Source organism: Telmatherina bonti, assembly GCF_933228915.1.
Source record: "Telmatherina bonti genome assembly, chromosome: 5".
In the NCBI taxonomy this organism is placed as follows: Eukaryota; Metazoa; Chordata; class Actinopteri; order Atheriniformes; family Telmatherinidae; genus Telmatherina; species Telmatherina bonti.
In genome coordinates, this window is record NC_136623.1 from 42,301,831 (window position 1) to 42,323,804 (window position 21,974).

Consider the following 21,974-nt stretch of genomic DNA (forward strand, 5'->3'; position numbering starts at 1 on the left):
CAGCACAGAGCAACACTAGGCAGCAACAGCACAGAGCAACACTAGGCAGCAACAGCTCAGAGCAACACTAGGTAGCAACAGCACAGAGCAACACTAGGTAGCAACAGCACAGAGCAACGCCACGGAGCAACACTCGGTAGCAACAGCACGGAGCAACACCAGGTAGCAACAGCACAGAGCAACACCAGGTAGCAACAGCACAGAGCAACACTCGGTAGCAACAGCACAGAGCAACACTAGGTAGCAACAGCACAGAGCAACACTAGGCAGCAACGGCTCAGAGCAACACTAGGTAGCAACAGCACAGAGCAACACTAGGTAGCAACAGCACAGAGCAACACTAGGTAGCAACAGCACAGAGCAACAATAGGTAGCAACACTAGGTAGCAACACTAGGTAGCAACACTAGGTAGCAACACCAGGTAGCAACAGCACAGAACAAGACTAGGTAGCAACAGCACAGAGCAACACCAGGTAGCAACGCCACGTAGCAACAGAATGGAGAAACAGCAGGTAGCAACAACACGGAGCAACAGCAGGTAGCAACGCCACGTAACAACAGCAGGTAGCAACAGCAGGTAGCAATAGCACGGAGCAACACTAGGTACCAACGCCAGATAGCAACAGCACGGAGCAACACCAGGTAGCAACAGCACGGAGCAGCACCAGGTAGCAACAGCACGGAGCAACACTAGGTAGCAACAGCACGGAGGAACAGCACAGAGCAACACCAGGTAGCAACAGCACGGAGAAACAGCATGGAGCAACAATGGGTAGCAACAGCACGGAGCAACGCCGGGTAGCAACAGCACGGAGCAACGCCATGTAGCAACATCACCGAGCAACGCCATGTAGCAACATCACCGAGCAACACCAGGTAGCAACGCCAGGTAGAAACAGCACGGAGCAAAACAACGTCACAACGCAACAGGACGGAGCAACACCCGATAGCAAAAGCACAGAGCAACACTAGGTAGCAACGCCAGGTAGCAACAGCACGGAGAAACAGCAGGTAGCAACTCCAGGTAGCAACAGCCCGGAAAAACAGCAGGTATCAACAGCACGGGGCAACAGCAAGGAGCAACACTAGGGAAGCAACGCCAGGTAGCAACAGTACGGAGCAACACCAGGTAGCAACTGCACGGACCAACACCATGTAGCAACAGCACAGAGCAACGCTCAGTTAGCAACAGCACGGAGTAACACCGGGGAGCCGGCTGCAACGTGTAGACATGGAATCAGTAGACAGGCAACATGGAGACATAGAGCGAGTAGACATGGAGGGAGTGGACCGGGGCCATGTAGACACGGGCCATGTAGACAGGGGCCATGTAGACACGGGCCATGTAGACAGGGGCCATGTAGACACGGGCCATGTAGACAGGGGCCATGTAAATACGGGCCATGTAGACAGGGGCCATGTAGACACGGGCCATGTAGACACGGGCCATGTAGATACGGGCCATGTAGACACGGGCCATGTAGACAGGGGCCATGTAGACAGGGACCATGTAGACAGGGGCCATGTAGACACGGGCCATGTAGACACGGGCCATGTAGACAGGGACCATGTAGACAGGGGCCATGTAGACACGGGCCATGTAGACAGGGACCATGTAGACAGGGACCATGTAGACAGGGACCATGTAGACACGGGCCATGTAGACAGGGACCATGTAGACAGGGACCATGTAGACACGGGCCATGTAGACAGGGACCATGTAGACAGGGACCATGTAGACAGGGACCATGTAGACAGGGGCCATGTAGACAGGGGCCATGTAGACACGGGCCATGTAGACAGGGACCATGTAGACAGGGACCATGTAGACACGGGCCATGTAGACAGGGACCATGTAGACAGGGGCCATGTAGACAGGGGCCATGTAGACAGGGACCATGTAGACACGGGCCATGTAGACAGGGGCCATGTAGACAGGGGCCATGTAGACACGGGCCATGTAGACAGGGACCATGTAGACAGGGGCCATGTAGACACGGGCCATGTAGACACGGGCCATGTAGACAGGGGCCATGTAGACAGGGGCCATGTAGACAGGGGCCATGTAGATACGGGCCATGTAGACAGGGGCCATGTAGACAGGGGCCATGTAGACAGGGGCCATGTAGACAGGGACCATGTAGACACGGGCCATGTAGATACGGGCCATGTAGATACGGGCCATGTAGACACGGGCCATGTAGACAGGGGCCATGTAGACAGGGACCATGTAGACAGGGGCCATGTAGACAGGGGCCATGTAGACAGGGGCCATGTAGATACGGGCCATGTAGACAGGGGCCATGTAGACAGGGGCCATGTAGACAGGGGCCATGTAGACAGGGACCATGTAGACAGGGGCCATGTAGACAGGGGCCATGTAGACAGGGACCATGTAGACACGGACCATGTAGATACGGGCCATGTAGACAGGGACCATGTAGACAGGGGCCATGTAGACAGGGGCCATGTAGATACGGGCCATGTAGATACGGGCCATGTAGACAGGGACCATGTAGATACGGGCCATGTAGATACGGGCCATGTAGATACGGGCCATGTAGACAGGGACCATGTAGACAGGGGCCATGTAGACAGGGGCCATGTAGATACGGGCCATGTAGATACGGGCCATGTAGATACGGGCCATGTAGACAGGGACCATGTAGACAGGGGCCATGTAGACAGGGGCCATGTAGATACGGGCCATGTAGACAGGGACCATGTAGATACGGGCCATGTAGACAGGGGCCATGTAGATACGGGCCATGTAGATAGGGGCCATGTAGACAGGGGCCATGTAGATACGGGCCATGTAGACAGGGGCCATGTAGATACGGGCCATGTAGATACGGGCCATGTAGACACGGGCCATGTAGACAGGGGCCATGTAGACAGGGGCCATGTAGATACGGGCCATGTAGACAGGGGCCATGTAGACAGGGGCCATGTAGACAGGGGCCATGTAGACAGGGGCCATGTAGATACGGGCCATGTAGACAGGGGCCATGTAGATACGGGCCATGTAGATACGGACCATGTAGACAGGGACCATGTAGATACGGGCCATGTAGACACGGGCCATGTAGACAGGGGCCATGTAGACAGGGGCCATGTAGATACGGGCCATGTAGACAGGGGCCATGTAGACAGGGGCCATGTAGACAGGGGCCATGTAGACAGGGGCCATGTAGATACGGGCCATGTAGACAGGGGCCATGTAGACAGGGGCCATGTAGACAGGGGCCATGTAGACAGGGGCCATGTAGATACGGGCCATGTAGATACGGGCCATGTAGACAGGGGCCATGTAGACAGGGGCCATGTAGACAGGGGCCATGTAGACCGGGGCCATGTAGGCACGGACCATGTAGGCACGGACCATGTAGGCACGGACCATGTAGACACGGACCATGTAGACAGGGACCATGTAGACAGGGGCCATGTAGACAGGGACCATGTAGATACGGGCCATGTAGACAGGGGCCATGTAGATACGGGCCATGTAGATACGGGCCATGTAGACAGGGGCCATGTAGACAGGGGCCATGTAGACAGGGGCCATGTAGACAGGGGCCATGTAGATACGGGCCATGTAGACACGGGCCATGTAGACAGGGGCCATGTAGATACGGGCCATGTAGACAGGGGCCATGTAGACACGGGCCATGTAGATACGGGCCATGTAGATACGGGCCATGTAGATACGGGCCATGTAGACAGGGGCCATGTAGACAGGGGCCATGTAGACAGGGGCCATGTAGACAGGGGCCATGTAGATACGGGCCATGTAGACAGGGACCATGTAGATACGGGCCATGTAGACAGGGGCCATGTAGACAGGGACCATGTAGATACGGGCCATGTAGACAGGGACCATGTAGACAGGGGCCATGTAGACAGGGGCCATGTAGACAGGGACCATGTAGACAGGGGCCATGTAGACAGGGACCATGTAGACAGGGGCCATGTAGACAGGGGCCATGTAGGCACGGACCATGTAGGCACGGACCATGTAGACACGGACCATGTAGACAGGGACCATGTAGACAGGGGCCATGTAGACAGGGACCATGTAGATACGGGCCATGTAGACAGGGGCCATGTAGACAGGGGCCATGTAGACAGGGGCCATGTAGATACGGGCCATGTAGATACGGGCCATGTAGACAGGGGCCATGTAGACAGGGGCCATGTAGACAGGGACCATGTAGATACGGGCCATGTAGATACGGGCCATGTAGACAGGGGCCATGTAGACAGGGGCCATGTAGACAGGGGCCATGTAGACAGGGGCCATGTAGACAGGGACCATGTAGACAGGGGCCATGTAGACAGGGGCCATGTAGACAGGGGCCATGTAGATACGGGCCATGTAGACAGGGGCCATGTAGACAGGGACCATGTAGACAGGGGCCATGTAGACACGGACCATGTAGATACGGGCCATGTAGACAGGGACCATGTAGATACGGGCCATGTAGACAGGGGCCATGTAGATACGGGCCATGTAGATAGGGGCCATGTAGACAGGGGCCATGTAGATACGGGCCATGTAGACAGGGGCCATGTAGATACGGGCCATGTAGATACGGGCCATGTAGACAGGGGCCATGTAGACAGGGGCCATGTAGACAGGGGCCATGTAGACAGGGGCCATGTAGATACGGGCCATGTAGACAGGGGCCATGTAGATACGGGCCATGTAGACAGGGGCCATGTAGACAGGGGCCATGTAGACACGGACCATGTAGACAGGGGCCATGTAGACAGGGGCCATGTAGACACGGGCCATGTAGACACGGGCCATGTAGACAGGGGCCATGTAGACAGGGGCCATGTAGACAGGGGCCATGTAGATACGGGCCATGTAGACAGGGGCCATGTAGACAGGGACCATGTAGACAGGGGCCATGTAGACAGGGGCCATGTAGACACGGGCCATGTAGACACGGGCCATGTAGACAGGGGCCATGTAGACACGGACCATGTAGACACGGGCCATGTAGACACGGGCCATGTAGACACGGGCCATGTAGACAGGGGCCATGTAGATACGGGCCATGTAGATACGGGCCATGTAGATACGGGCCATGTAGACAGGGGCCATGTAGACACGGACCATGTAGACACGGACCATGTAGACACGGACCATGTAGACAGGGGCCATGTAGACAGGGGCCATGTAGACAGGGGCCATGTAGACACGGGCCATGTAGACACGGACCATGTAGACAGGGGCCATGTAGACACGGACCCTGTAGACACGGGCCATGTAGACACGGACCATGTAGATACGGGCCATGTAGACAGGGACCATGTAGACAGGGGCCATGTAGACAGGGGCCATGTAGACACGGACCATGTAGACACGGACCATGTAGACAGGGGCCATGTAGACAGGGGCCATGTAGACAGGGGCCATGTAGACACGGACCATGTAGACACGGGCCATGTAGACACGGGCCATGTAGACACGGGCCATGTAGACAGGGGCCATGTAGACAGGGGCCATGTAGACAGGGACCATGTAGATACGGGCCATGTAGACAGGAGCCATGTAGACACGGACCATGTAGACACGGACCATGTAGACACGGACCATGTAGACACGGACCCTGTAGACAGGGGCCATGTAGACAGGGGCCATGTAGACAGGGACCATGTAGACAGGGACCATGTAGACACGGACCATGTAGACACGGACCATGTAGACACGGACCATGTAGATACGGGCCATGTAGACAGGGGCCATGTAGACACGGACCATGTAGACACGGACCCTGTAGACACGGACCCTGTAGACAGGGGCCATGTAGACAGGGACCATGTAGATACGGGCCATGTAGACACGGGCCATGTAGACACGGGCCATGTAGACAGGGGCCATGTAGACACGGACCATGTAGACACGGACCATGTAGACAGGGACCATGTAGACAGGGACCATGTAGACAGGGGCCATGTAGACAGGAGCCATGTAGACAGGAGCCATGTAGACAGGGGCCATGTAGACAGGGGCCATGTAGACAGGGGCCATGTAGACATGGACCATGTAGACACGGACCATGTAGACAGGGGCCATGTAGACACGGACCATGTAGACACGGACCATGTAGACAGGGGCCATGTAGACACGGGCCATGTAGACACGGGCCATGTAGACAGGGGCCATGTAGACAGGGGCCATGTAGACAGGGGCCATGTAGGCACGGGCCATGTAGACAGGGGCCATGTAGACAGGGGCCATGTAGACAGGGGCCATGTAGACACGGACCATGTAGACAGGGGCCATGTAGACAGGGGCCATGTAGACAGGGGCCATGTAGACAGGGACCATGTAGACAGGAGCCATGTAGACAGGGACCATGTAGATACGGACCATGTAGATACGGACCATGTAGACAGGGGCCATGTAGACACGGACCATGTAGACAGGGGCCATGTAGACAGGGGCCATGTAGACAGGGGCCATGTAGACAGGGGCCATGGAGAAAGGGGCCATGGAGACACGGGCCATGGAGACAGGGGCCATGGAGACAGGGGCCATGGAGACACGGACCATGTAGACAGGGACCATGTAGACAGGGGCCATGTAGACAGGGACCATGTAGACAGGGGCCATGTAGACAGGGGCCATGTAGACAGGGACCATGTAGACAGGGGCCATGTAGACAGGGACCATGTAGACAGGGACCATGTAGACACGGGCCATGTAGACAGGGACCATGTAGATACGGACCATGTAGATACGGACCATGTAGACAGGGACCATGTAGACAGGGACCATGTAGATACGGACCATGTAGACAGGGGCCATGTAGACAGGGGCCATGTAGACAGGGGCCATGTAGACAGGGGCCATGTAGAAAGGGGCCATGGAGACAGGGGCCATGGAGACAGGGGCCATGGAGACAGGGGCCATGGAGACACGGACCATGTAGACAGGGGCCATGTAGACACGGGCCATGTAGACAGGGACCATGTAGACAGGGGCCATGTAGACAGGGACCATGTAGACAGGGACCATGTAGACAGGGGCCATGTAGACAGGGGCCATGTAGACAGGGGCCATGTAGACACGGGCCATGTAGACACGGGCCATGTAGACACGGACCATGTAGACACGGGCCATGTAGACACGGGCCATGTAGACAGGGGCCATGTAGACAGGGACCATGTAGACAGGGACCATGTAGACAGGGGCCATGTAGACAGGGGCCATGTAGACAGGGGCCATGTAGACAGGGGCCATGTAGACACGGGCCATGTAGACACGGGCCATGTAGACACGGACCATGTAGACACGGGCCATGTAGACAGGGACCATGTAGACAGGGGCCATGTAGACAGGGACCATGTAGACAGGGACCATGTAGACAGGGGCCATGTAGACAGGGGCCATGTAGACAGGGGCCATGTAGACAGGGGCCATGTAGACACGGGCCATGTAGACACGGGCCATGTAGACACGGGCCATGTAGACAGGGGCCATGTAGACAGGGGCCATGTAGACACGGGCCATGTAGACACGGGCCATGTAGACACGGGCCATGTAGACAGGGGCCATGTAGACAGGGGCCATGTAGACAGGGGCCATGTAGACAGGAGCCATGTAGACACGGACCATGTAGACAGGGGCCATGTAGACAGGGGCCATGTAGACAGGGACCATGTAGACAGGGGCCATGTAGATACGGGCCATGTAGACAGGGGCCATGTAGACAGGGGCCATGTAGACAGGGGCCATGTAGACAGGGGCCATGTAGACAGGAGCCATGTAGACAGGGACCATGTAGACAGGGGCCATGTAGATACGGGCCATGTAGACAGGGGCCATGTAGACAGGAGCCATGTAGACATGTAGACACGGGCCATGTAGACAGGGGCCATGTAGACAGGGGCCATGTAGACAGGGGCCATGTAGACAGGGGCCATGTAGATACGGGCCATGTAGACACGGACCATGTAGACATGTAGACACGGGCCATGTAGACAGGAGCCATGTAGACACGGGCCATGTAGACAGGGGCCATGTAGACAGGGGCCATGTAGACAGGGGCCATGTAGACAGGGGCCATGTAGACACGGGCCATGTAGACACGGACCATGTAGACACGGACCATGTAGACACGGGCCATGTAGACACGGACCATGTAGACACGGACCATGTAGACACGGACCATGTAGACAGGGGCCATGTAGACACGGACCCTGTAGACAGGGGCCATGTAGACAGGGGCCATGTAGACACGGACCATGTAGACAGGGGCCATGTAGACACGGACCATGTAGACAGGGGCCATGTAGACAGGGACCATGTAGATACGGGCCATGTAGACAGGGACCATGTAGACAGGAGCCATGTAGACTGGGGCCATGTAGACAGGGGCCATGTAGACAGGGGCCATGTAGGCACGGACCATGTAGACACGGACCATGTAGACAGGGGCCATGTAGACATGGACCATGTAGACAGGGGCCATGTAGACATGGACCATGTAGACACGGACCATGTAGACAGGGGCCATGTAGACACGGACCATGTAGACAGGGGCCATGTAGACAGGGGCCATGTAGACAGGGGCCATGTAGACATGGACCATGTAGACAGGGGCCATGTAGACAGGGGCCATGTAGACAGGGGCCATGTAGACATGGACCATGTAGACAGGGGCCATGTAGACACGGACCATGTAGACAGGGGCCATGTAGGCACGGACCATGTAGACACGGACCATGTAGACACGGGCCATGTAGGCACGGACCATGTAGACAGGGGCCATGTAGGCACGGACCATGTAGACAGGGGCCATGTAGACACGGACCATGTAGACACGGGCCATGTAGACAGGGGCCATGTAGACAGGGGCCATGTAGACAGGGGCCATGTAGACAGGGACCATGTAGACAGGGACCATGTAGACAGGAGCCATGTAGACAGGAGCCATGTCGACAGGAGCCATGTCGACAGGAGCCATGTCGACAGGAGCCATGTAGACACGGGCCATGTAGACAGGGGCCATGTAGACAGGGGCCATGTAGACAGGGGCCATGTAGACAGGGGCCATGTAGACAGGAGCCATGTAGACACGGGCCATGTAGACACGGACCATGTAGACAGGGACCATGTAGACAGGGACCATGTCGACAGGGACCATGTAGACAGGGACCATGTCGACAGGGACCATGTAGACACGGGCCATGTAGACAGGGGCCATGTAGACAGGGGCCATGTAGACAGGGGCCATGTAGACACGGGCCATGTAGACAGGGGCCATGTAGACAGGGGCCATGTAGACAGGGGCCATGTAGACAGGAGCCATGTAGACAGGGGCCATGTAGACAGGGGCCATGTAGACAGGGGCCATGTAGACACGGGCCATGTAGACAGGGGCCATGTAGACAGGGGCCATGTAGACACGGACCATGTAGACACGGGCCATGTAGACAGGGGCCATGTAGACAGGGGCCATGTAGACAGGGGCCATGTAGACACGGACCATGTAGACAGGGGCCATGTAGACAGGGGCCATGTAGACAGGGGCCATGTAGACACGGACCATGTAGACAGGGGCCATGTAGACACGGACCATGTAGACACGGACCATGTAGACACGGACCATGTAGACACGGACCATGTAGACAGGGGCCATGTAGACAGGGGCCATTTAGACAGGAGCCATGTAGACACGGACCATGTAGACAGGGGCCATGTAGACAGGGGCCATGTAGACAGGGGCCATGTAGACAGGGGCCATGTAGACAGGGGCCATGTAGACAGGAGCCATGTAGACACGGACCATGTAGACAGGGGCCATGTAGACAGGGGCCATGTAGACAGGGGCCATGTAGACAGGGGCCATGTAGACAGGAGCCATGTAGACACGGACCATGTAGACAGGAGCCATGTAGACAGGGGCCATGTAGACAGGGGCCATGTAGACAGGGGCCATGTAGACAGGAGCCATGTAGACACGGGCCATGTAGACACGGACCATGTAGACACGGGCCATGTAGACAGGGGCCATGTAGATACGGGCCATGTAGACAGGGGCCATGTAGATACGGGCCATGTAGATACGGGCCATGTAGATACGGGCCATGTAGACAGGGGCCATGTAGACACGGACCATGTAGACACGGACCATGTAGACAGGGGCCATGTAGACAGGGGCCATGTAGACACGGGCCATGTAGACACGGGCCATGTAGACAGGAGCCATGTCGACAGGAGCCATGTCGACAGGAGCCATGTCGACAGGAGCCATGTCGACACGGGCCATGTAGACACGGGCCATGTAGACAGGGGCCATGTAGACAGGGGCCATGTAGACAGGGGCCATGTAGACAGGGGCCATGGAGAAAGGGGCCATGGAGACAGGGGCCATGTAGACAGGGGCCATGTAGACAGGGGCCATGTAGACACGGACCATGTAGACACGGACCATGTAGACACGGACCATGTCGACAGGGACCATGTAGACAGGGACCATGTAGACAGGGACCATGTAGACACGGGCCATGTAGACAGGGGCCATGTAGACAGGGGCCATGTAGACAGGGGCCATGTAGACACGGGCCATGTAGACAGGGGCCATGTAGACAGGGGCCATGTAGACACGGGCCATGTAGACAGGAGCCATGTAGACAGGGGCCATGTAGACAGGGGCCATGTAGACACGGGCCATGTAGACAGGGGCCATGTAGACAGGGGCCATGTAGACAGGGGCCATGTAGACACGGACCATGTAGACAGGGGCCATGTAGACAGGGGCCATGTAGACAGGGACCATGTAGACACGGACCATGTAGACAGGGGCCATGTAGACAGGGGCCATGTAGACAGGGGCCATGTAGACATGGGCCATGTAGACACGGGCCATGTAGACAGGAGCCATGTAGACAGGGGCCATGTAGACAGGGGCCATGTAGACAGGGGCCATGTAGACACGGACCATGTAGACACGGACCATGTAGACAGGGGCCATGTAGACACGGACCATGTAGACACGGACCATGTAGACAGGGGCCATGTAGACAGGGGCCATTTAGACAGGAGCCATGTAGACACGGACCATGTAGACAGGGGCCATGTAGACAGGGGCCATGTAGACAGGGGCCATGTAGACATGGGCCATGTAGACACGGGCCATGTAGACACGGGCCATGTAGACAGGGGCCATTTAGACAGGAGCCATGTAGACACGGACCATGTAGACAGGGGCCATGTAGACAGGGGCCATGTAGACAGGAGCCATGTAGACACGGACCATGTAGACAGGAGCCATGTAGACAGGGGCCATGTAGACAGGGGCCATGTAGACAGGGGCCATGTAGACAGGGGCCATGTAGACAGGAGCCATGTAGACACGGGCCATGTAGACAGGGGCCATGTAGATACGGGCCATGTAGATAGGGGCCATGTAGACAGGGGCCATGTAGATACGGGCCATGTAGACAGGGGCCATGTAGACAGGGGCCATGTAGATACGGGCCATGTAGACAGGGGCCATGTAGACAGGGGCCATGTAGACAGGGGCCATGTAGATACGGGCCATGTAGACAGGGGCCATGTAGATACGGGCCATGTAGATACGGGCCATGTAGACAGGGGCCATGTAGATACGGGCCATGTAGACAGGGGCCATGTAGACACGGACCATGTAGACACGGGCCATGTAGACAGGGGCCATGTAGATACGGGCCATGTAGACAGGGGCCATGTAGATACGGGCCATGTAGACACGGGCCATGTAGACACGGGCCATGTAGACAGGGGCCATGTAGACAGGGGCCATGTAGACACGGACCATGTAGACACGGACCATGTAGACAGGGGCCATGTAGACAGGGGCCATGTAGACACGGGCCATGTAGACAGGGGCCATGTAGACAGGAGCCATGTCGACAGGAGCCATGTCGACAGGAGCCGTGTCGACAGGAGCCATGTAGACAGGAGCCATGTAGACACGGGCCATGTAGACACGGGCCATGTAGACACGGGCCATGTAGACACGGACCATGTAGACAGGGACAATGTAGACAGGGACCATGTAGACAGGGACCATGTAGACAGGGGCCATGTAGACAGGGGCCATGTAGACAGGGGCCATGGAGAAAGGGGCCATGGAGAAAGGGGCCATGGAGACAGGGGCCATGTAGACAGGGGCCATGTAGACACGGACCATGTAGACACGGACCATGTAGACACGGACCATGTAGACACGGACCATGTAGACACGGGCCATGTAGACAGGGGCCATGTAGACAGGAGCCATGTAGACAGGGGCCATGTAGACACGGACCATGTAGACAGGGGCCATGTAGACAGGGGCCATGTAGACAGGGGCCATGCAGACACGGACCATGTAGACAGGGGCCATGTAGACAGGGGCCATGTAGACAGGGGCCATGTAGACAGGGGCCATGTAGACACGGACCATGTAGACACGGACCATGTAGACAGGGGCCATGTAGACACGGACCATGTAGACACGGACCATGTAGACACGGGCCATGTAGACAGGGGCCATTTAGACAGGAGCCATGTAGACACGGACCATGTAGACAGGGGCCATGTAGACAGGGGCCATGTAGACAGGGGCCATGTAGACACGGGCCATGTAGACACGGGCCATGTAGACAGGGGCCATTTAGACAGGGGCCATGTAGACACGGGCCATGTAGACAGGGGCCATGTAGACAGGGGCCATGTAGACAGGGGCCATGTAGACTGGGGCCATGTAGACTGGGGCCATGTAGACAGGAGCCATGTAGACACGGACCATGTAGACAGGGGCCATGTAGACAGGGGCCATGTAGACAGGAGCCATGTAGACACGGGCCATGTAGACAGGGGCCATGTAGATACGGGCCATGTAGATACGGGCCATGTAGATAGGGGCCATGTAGACAGGGGCCATGTAGATACGGGCCATGTAGATACGGGCCATGTAGATACGGGCCATGTAGATACGGGCCATGTAGATACGGGCCATGTAGACAGGGGCCATGTAGACAGGGGCCATGTAGACAGGGGCCATGTAGATACGGGCCATGTAGATACGGGCCATGTAGATACGGGCCATGTAGATACGGGCCATGTAGATACGGGCCATGTAGATACGGGCCATGTAGACAGGGGCCATGTAGATACGGGCCATGTAGACAGGGGCCATGTAGACACGGACCATGTAGACACGGGCCATGTAGACAGGGGCCATGTAGATACGGGCCATGTAGACAGGGGCCATGTAGACAGGAGCCATGTAGACACGGACCATGTAGACACGGACCATGTAGACACGGGCCATGTAGACAGGGGCCATGTAGACACGGACCATGTAGACACGGGCCATGTAGACACGGACCATGTAGACACGGACCATGTAGACACGGACCATGTAGACACGGACCATGTAGACAGGGGCCATGTAGACAGGGGCCATGTAGACAGGGGCCATGTAGACAGGGGCCATGTAGACACGGACCCTGTAGACAGGGGCCATGTAGACAGGGGCCATGTAGACAGGGGCCATGTAGACAGGGGCCATGTAGACAGTGGCCATGTAGACACGGACCATGTAGACAGGGGCCATGTAGACAGGGACCATGTAGATACGGACCATGTAGACAGGGACCATGTAGACAGGAGCCATGTAGACTGGGGCCATGTAGACAGGGGCCATGTAGACAGGGGCCATGTAGGCACGGACCATGTAGACACGGACCATGTAGACAGGGGCCATGTAGACATGGACCATGTAGACACGGACCATGTAGACAGGGGCCATGTAGACACGGACCATGTAGACAGGGGCCATGTAGACATGGACCATGTAGACACGGACCATGTAGGCACGGACCATGTAGACACGGACCATGTAGACAGGGGCCATGTAGACATGGACCATGTAGACACGGACCATGTAGACAGGGGCCATGTAGACACGGACCATGTAGACACGGGCCATGTAGACACGGGCCATGTAGGCACGGGCCATGTAGACAGGGGCCATGTAGACAGGGGCCATGTAGACAGGGGCCATGTAGACAGGGGCCATGTAGACAGGGGCCATGTAGACAGGGACCATGTAGACAGGGACCATGTAGACACGGGCCATGTAGACAGGGGCCATGTAGACAGGGGCCATGTAGACAGGGGCCATGTAGACAGGGACCATGTAGACAGGAGCCATGTAGACAGGGGCCATGTAGACAGGGGCCATGTAGACAGGGGCCATGTCGACAGGAGCCATGTCGACAGGAGCCATGTCGACAGGAGCCATGTAGACACGGGCCATGTAGACACGGGCCATGTAGACACGGGCCATGTAGACAGGGGACATGTAGACACGGACCATGTAGACAGGGGCCATGTAGACAGGGGCCATGGAGACAGGGGCCATGTAGACACGGACCATGTAGACAGGGACCATGTAGACAGGGACCATGTAGACAGGGGCCATGGAGACAGGGGCCATGGAGACAGGGGCCATGTAGACAGGGGCCATGTAGACACGGACCATGTCGACACGGACCATGTCGACAGGGACCATGTAGACAGGGACCATGTAGACAGGGACCATGTAGACACGGGCCATGTAGACACGGGCCATGTAGACAGGGGCCATGTAGACAGGGGCCATGTAGACAGGGGCCATGTAGACAGGGGCCATGTAGACACGGGCCATGTAGACACGGACCATGTAGACAGGGACCATGTAGACAGGGGCCATGTAGACACGGGCCATGTAGACACGGACCATGTAGACAGGGACCATGTAGACAGGGACCATGTAGACAGGGGCCATGTAGACAGGGGCCATGTAGACACGGACCATGTAGACAGGGACCATGTAGACAGGGACCATGTAGACAGGGGCCATGGAGACAGGGGCCATGGAGACAGGGGCCATGTAGACAGGGGCCATGTAGACACGGACCATGTCGACACGGACCATGTCGACAGGGACCATGTAGACAGGGACCATGTAGACAGGGACCATGTAGACACGGGCCATGTAGACACGGGCCATGTAGACAGGGGCCATGTAGACAGGGGCCATGTAGACACGGGCCATGTAGACAGGGGCCATGTAGACAGGGGCCATGTAGACAGGGGCCATGTAGACACGGGCCATGTAGACAGGGGCCATGTAGACAGGGGCCATGTAGACAGGGGCCATGTAGACAGGGGCCATGTAGACACGGACCATGTAGACACGGGCCATGTAGACAGGGGCCATGCAGACAGGGGCCATGCAGACACGGACCATGTAGACAGGAGCCATGTAGACAGGGGCCATGTAGACAGGGGCCATGTAGACAGGGGCCATGTAGACACGGACCATGTAGACAGGGGCCATGTAGACACGGACCATGTAGACAGGGGCCATGTAGACACGGACCATGTAGACACGGACCATGTAGACAGGGGCCATGTAGACAGGGGCCATTTAGACAGGAGCCATGTAGACAGGGGCCATGTAGACAGGGGCCATGTAGACAGGGGCCATGTAGACAGGGGCCATGTAGACACGGGCCATGTAGACAGGGGCCATGTAGACACGGACCATGTAGACAGGGGCCATGTAGACAGGGGCCATGTAGACAGGGGCCATGTAGACACGGACCATGTAGACAGGAGCCATGTAGACAGGGGCCATGTAGACAGGGGCCATGTAGACAGGAGCCATGTAGACACGGGCCATGTAGACAGGGACCATGTAGACAGGGGCCATGTAGACAGGGGCCATGTAGACAGGGGCCATGTCGACAGGGGCCATGTCGACAGGGGCCATGTCGACAGGGGCCATGTCGACAGGGGCCATGTCGACAGGGGCCATGTCGACAGGGGCCATGTAGACAGGGGCCATGTAGACACGGACCATGTAGACAGGGGCCATGTAGACAGGGACCATGTAGACAGGGGCCATGTAGACAGGAGCCATGTAGACAGGGACCATGAAGACAGGGGCCATGTAGACAGGGACCATGTAGACAGGGGCCATGTAGACAGGGGCCATGTCGACAGGGGCCATGTCGACAGGGGCCATGTCGACAGGGGCCATGTCGACACGGGCCATGTAGACACGGGCCATGTAGACACGGGCCATGTAGACACGGGCCATGTAGACAGGGGCCATGTAGACAGGGGCCATGTAGACACGGACCATGTAGACAGGGACCATGTAGACACGGACCATGTAGACAGGGGCCATGTAGACACGGACCATGTAGACATGTAGACACGGGCCATGTAGATACGGGCCATGTAGACAGGGGCCATGTAGACAGGGGCCATGTAGACAGGGGCCATGTAGACAGGGGCCATGTAGACAGGGACCATGTAGACACGGGCCATGTAGACACGGACCATGTAGACACGGGCCATGTAGACACGGGCCATGTAGACACGGGCCATGTAGACAGGGGCCATGTAGACAGGGGCCATGTAGACAGGAGCCATGTAGACAGGGGCCATGTAGACAGGAGCCATGTAGACAGGGGCCATGTAGACACGGACCATGTAGACAGGGGCCATGTAGACAGGGACCATGTAGACACGGACCATGTAGACACGGACCATGTAGACAGGGGCCATGTAGACACGGGCCATGTAGACAGGGGCCATTTAGACAGGGGCCATTTAGACAGGGGCCATTTAGACAGGGGCCATGTAGACAGGGGCCATGTAGACAGGAGCCATGTAGACAGGGGCCATGTAGACACGGGCCATGTAGACAGGGGCCATGTAGACAGGGGCCATGTAGACAGGGGCCATGTAGACAGGAGCCATGTAGACACGGACCATGTAGACACGGACCATGTAGACAGGGGCCATGTAGACAGGGGCCATGTAGACAGGGGCCATGTAGACAGGGGCCATGTAGACACGGACCATGTAGACAGGGGCCATGTAGATACGGGCCATGTAGACAGGGGCCATGTAGACAGGGGCCATGTAGACACGGGCCATGTAGACACGGGCCATGTAGACAGGGGCCATGTAGACAGGGGCCATGTAGACAGTGGCCATGTAGACACGGGCCATGTAGACAGGGGCCATGTAGACAGGGGCCATGTAGACAGGGGCCATGTAGACACGGACCATGTAGACAGGGGCCATGTAGACAGGGGCCATGTAGACAGGGGCCATGTAGACAGGGACCATGTAGACACGGGCCATGTAGACACGGACCATGTAGATACGGGCCATGTAGACAGGGGCCATGTAGACAGGGGCCATGTAGACAGGGGCCATGTAGACAGGGGCCATGTAGACACGGGCCATGTAGACACGGGCCATGTAGACACGGACCATGTAGACAGGGGCCATGTAGACAGGGACCATGTAGACAGGGGCCATGTAGACAGGGGCCATGTAGACAGGGGCCATGTAGACAGGGGCCATGTAGACAGCGGCCATGTAGACACGGACCATGTAGACACGGGCCATGTAGATACGGGCCATGTAGATACGGGCCATGTAGATACGGGCCATGTAGACACGGGCCATGTAGATACGGGCCATGTAGATACGGGCCATGTAGACAGGGACCATGTAGACAGGGACCATGTAGACAGGGACCATGTAGACAGGGGCCATGTAGACAGGGGCCATGTAGACACGGACCATGTAGACACGGACCATGTAGACAGGGGCCATGTAGACACGGGCCATGTAGACACGGGCCATGTAGACACGGGCCATGTAGACACGGGCCATGTAGACACGGGCCATGTAGACAGGGGCCATGTAGACAAGGACCATGTAGACAAGGACCATGTAGACAAGGACCATGTAGACAGGGGCCATGTAGACACGGACCATGTAGACACGGACCATGTAGACAGGGGCCATGTAGACACGGACCATGTAGACACGGACCATGTAGACACGGACCATGTAGACAGGGGCCATGTAGACACGGACCCTGTAGACAGGGGCCATGTAGACAGGGACCATGTAGATACGGGCCATGTAGACACGGACCATGTAGACAGGGGCCATGTAGACACGGACCATGTAGACAGGGGCCATGTAGACAGGGACCATGTAGATACGGGCCATGTAGACAGGGACCATGTAGACAGGAGCCATGTAGACTGGGGCCATGTAGACAGGGGCCATGTAGGCACGGACCATGTAGGCACGGACCATGTAGACACGGACCATGTAGACAGGGGCCATGTAGACACGGACCATGTAGACACGGGCCATGTAGGCACGGGCCATGTAGACAGGGGCCATGTAGACAGGGGCCATGTAGGCACGGGCCATGTAGACAGGGGCCATGTAGACAGGGGCCATGTAGACAGGGACCATGTAGACAGGAGCCATGTAGACAGGGGCCATGTAGACAGGGGCCATGTAGACAGGGACCATGTAGACAGGAGCCATGTAGACAGGGGCCATGTAGACAGGAGCCATGTAGACAGGGGCCATGTAGACAGGGGCCATGTAGACAGGGGCCATGTAGACACGGACCATGTAGACACGGGCCATGTAGACACGGACCATGTAGACACGGACCATGTAGACACGGACCATGTAGACAGGGGCCATGTAGACACGGACCCTGTAGACAGGGACCATGTAGATACGGGCCATGTAGACACGGACCATGTAGACAGGGGCCATGTAGACACGGACCATGTAGACAGGGACCATGTAGACAGGGGCCATGTAGACAGGGGCCATGTCGACACGGGCCATGTCGACACGCGCCATGTAGACACGGGCCATGTAGACAGGGGCCATGTAGACAGGGGCCATGTAGACACGGACCATGTAGACACTGACCATGTAGACAGGGGCCATGTATACAGGGGCCATGTAGACACGGACCATGTAGACACGGACCATGTAGACAGGGGCCATGTAGACAGGGGCCATGTAGACAGGGGCCATGTAGACACGGACCATGTAGACACGGACCATGTAGACAGGGGCCATGTAGACAGGGGCCATGTAGACAGGGGCCATGTAGACAGGAGCCATGTAGACAGGGGCCATGTCGACACGGGCCATGTCGACACGCGCCATGTAGACACGGGCCATGTAGACAGGGGCCATGTAGACAGGGGCCATGTAGACACGGACCATGTAGACACTGACCATGTAGACAGGGGCCATGTATACAGGGGCCATGTAGACACGGACCATGTAGACACGGACCATGTAGACAGGGGCCATGTAGACAGGGGCCATGTAGACAGGGGCCATGTAGACACGGACCATGTAGACACGGACCATGTAGACAGGGGCCATGTAGACAGGGGCCATGTAGACAGGGGCCATGTAGACAGGAGCCATGTAGACACGGGCCATGTAGACAGGGGCCATGTAGACAGGGGCCATTTAGACCGGAGCCATGTAGACACGGACCATGTAGACACGGACCATGTAGACACGGACCATGTAGACAGGTGCCATGTAGACAGGGGCCATGTAGACAGGGGCCATGTAGACAGGAGCCATGTAGACACGGACCATGTAGACAGGGGCCATGTAGATACGGGCCATGTAGACACGGGCCATGTAGACATGTAGACACGGGCCATGTAGACAGGGGCCATGTAGACAGGAGCCATGTAGACACGGGCCATGTAGACAGGGGCCATGTAGACAGGGGCCATGTAGACAGGGGCCATGTAGACAGGGGCCATGTAGACAGGGGCCATGTAGACAGGGGCCATGTAGACACGGACCATGTAGACAGGGGCCATGTAGACAGGGGCCATGTAGACAGGGGCCATGTAGACAGGGGCCATGTAGACAGGGACCATGTAGACAGGGACCATGTAGACACGGGCCATGTAGACACGGGCCATGTAGACACGGACCATGTAGACACGGGCCATGTAGACAGGGGCCATGTAGACAGGGGCCATGTAGACAGGAGCCATGTAGACAGGGGCCATGTAGACAGGAGCCATGTAGACAGGGGCCATGTAGACAGGAGCCATGTAGACAGGGGCCATGTAGACACGGACCATGTAGACAGGGGCCATGTAGACAGGGACCATGTAGACACGGACCATGTAGACACGGACCATGTAGACAGGGGCCATGTAGACACGGGCCATGTAGACAGGGGCCATTTAGACAGGGGCCATTTAGACAGGGGCCATTTAGACAGGGGCCATGTAGACAGGGGCCATGTAGACAGGAGCCATGTAGACACGGGCCATGTAGACACGGGCCATGTAGACAGGGGCCATGTAGACAGGGGCCATGTAGACAGGAGCCATGTAGACAGGGGCCATGTAGACAGGGGCCATGTAGACAGGGGCCATGTAGACAGGGGCCATGTAGACACGGACCATGTAGACAGGGGCCATGTAGATACGGGCCATGTAGACAGGGGCCATGTAGACAGGGGCCATGTAGACAGGAGCCATGTAGACACGGGCCATGTAGACAGGGGCCATGTAGACAGGGGCCATGTAGACAGGGGCCATGTAGACAGGGGCCATGTAGACAGGGGCCATGTAGACACGGACCATGTAGACAGGGGCCATGTAGACAGGGGCCATGTAGACAGGGGCCATGTAGACAGGGACCATGTAGACACGGGCCATGTAGACACGGACCATGTAGACACGGGCCATGTAGACAGGGGCCATGTAGACAGGGGCCATGTAGACAGGGGCCATGTAGACACGGGCCATGTAGACACGGGCCATGTAGACACGGACCATGTAGACAGGGGCCATGTAGACAGGGACCATGTAGACAGGGGCCATGTAGACAGGGGCCATGTAGACAGGGGCCATGTAGACACGGACCATGTAGACACGGACCATGTAGACACGGGCCATGTAGATACGGGCCATGTAGATACGGGCCATGTAGATACGGGCCATGTAGACACGGGCCATGTAGATACGGGCCATGTAGATACGGGCCATGTAGACACGGACCATGTAGACACGGACCATGTAGACAGGGGCCATGTAGACACGGACCATGTAGACACGGACCATGTAGACACGGACCATGTAGACAGGGGCCATGTAGACACGGACCCTGTAGACAGGGGCCATGTAGACACGGACCATGTAGACAGGGGCCATGTAGACACGGACCATGTAGACATGTAGACACGGGCCATGTAGATACGGGCCATGTAGACAGGGGCCATGTAGACAGGGGCCATGTAGACAGGGGCCATGTAGACAGGGGCCATGTAGACAGGGACCATGTAGACAGGGACCATGTAGACACGGGCCATGTAGACACGGACCATGTAGACACGGGCCATGTAGACACGGGCCATGTAGACAGGGGCCATGTAGACAGGGGCCATGTAGACAGGAGCCATGTAGACAGGGGCCATGTAGACAGGAGCCATGTAGACAGGGGCCATGTAGACACGGACCATGTAGACAGGGGCCATGTAGACAGGGACCATGTAGACACGGACCATGTAGACACGGACCATGTAGACAGGGGCCATGTAGACACGGGCCATGTAGACAGGGGCCATTTAGACAGGGGCCATTTAGACAGGGGCCATTTAGACAGGGGCCATGTAGACAGGGGCCATGTAGACAGGGGCCATGTAGACAGGAGCCATGTAGACAGGGGCCATGTAGACACGGGCCATGTAGACAGGGGCCATGTAGACAGGGGCCATGTAGACAGGGGCCATGTAGACAGGAGCCATGTAGACACGGACCATGTAGACAGGGGCCATGTAGACAGGGGCCATGTAGACAGGGGCCATGTAGACAGGGGCCATGTAGACACGGACCATGTAGACAGGGGCCATGTAGATACGGGCCATGTAGACAGGGGCCATGTAGACAGGGGCCATGTAGACACGGGCCATGTAGACACGGGCCATGTAGACAGGGGCCATGTAGACAGGGGCCATGTAGACAGTGGCCATGTAGACACGGGCCATGTAGACAGGGGCCATGTAGACAGGGGCCATGTAGACAGGGGCCATGTAGACAG

At 57.2% G+C, this 21,974-nt stretch overlaps 1 protein-coding gene across 3 annotated transcripts in view; it reads left to right on the plus strand.

Moving 5' to 3' along the window:
• preb (prolactin regulatory element binding) overlaps window positions 1–21,974 on the plus strand; it is a 50,732-nt gene that overhangs the window by 3,230 nt on the left and 25,528 nt on the right. The window contains exon 1 of one of the 3 annotated variants that reach the window (XM_079240930.1): window positions 999–1,130. The exons of the other annotated variants lie outside the window; for them this stretch is intronic. The gene's annotated coding sequence lies outside the window, so the exon portion shown is untranslated. Of the gene's footprint in view, window positions 1–998; window positions 1,131–21,974 lie in introns of those variants that run through there. 3 annotated transcript variants of the gene reach the window in all.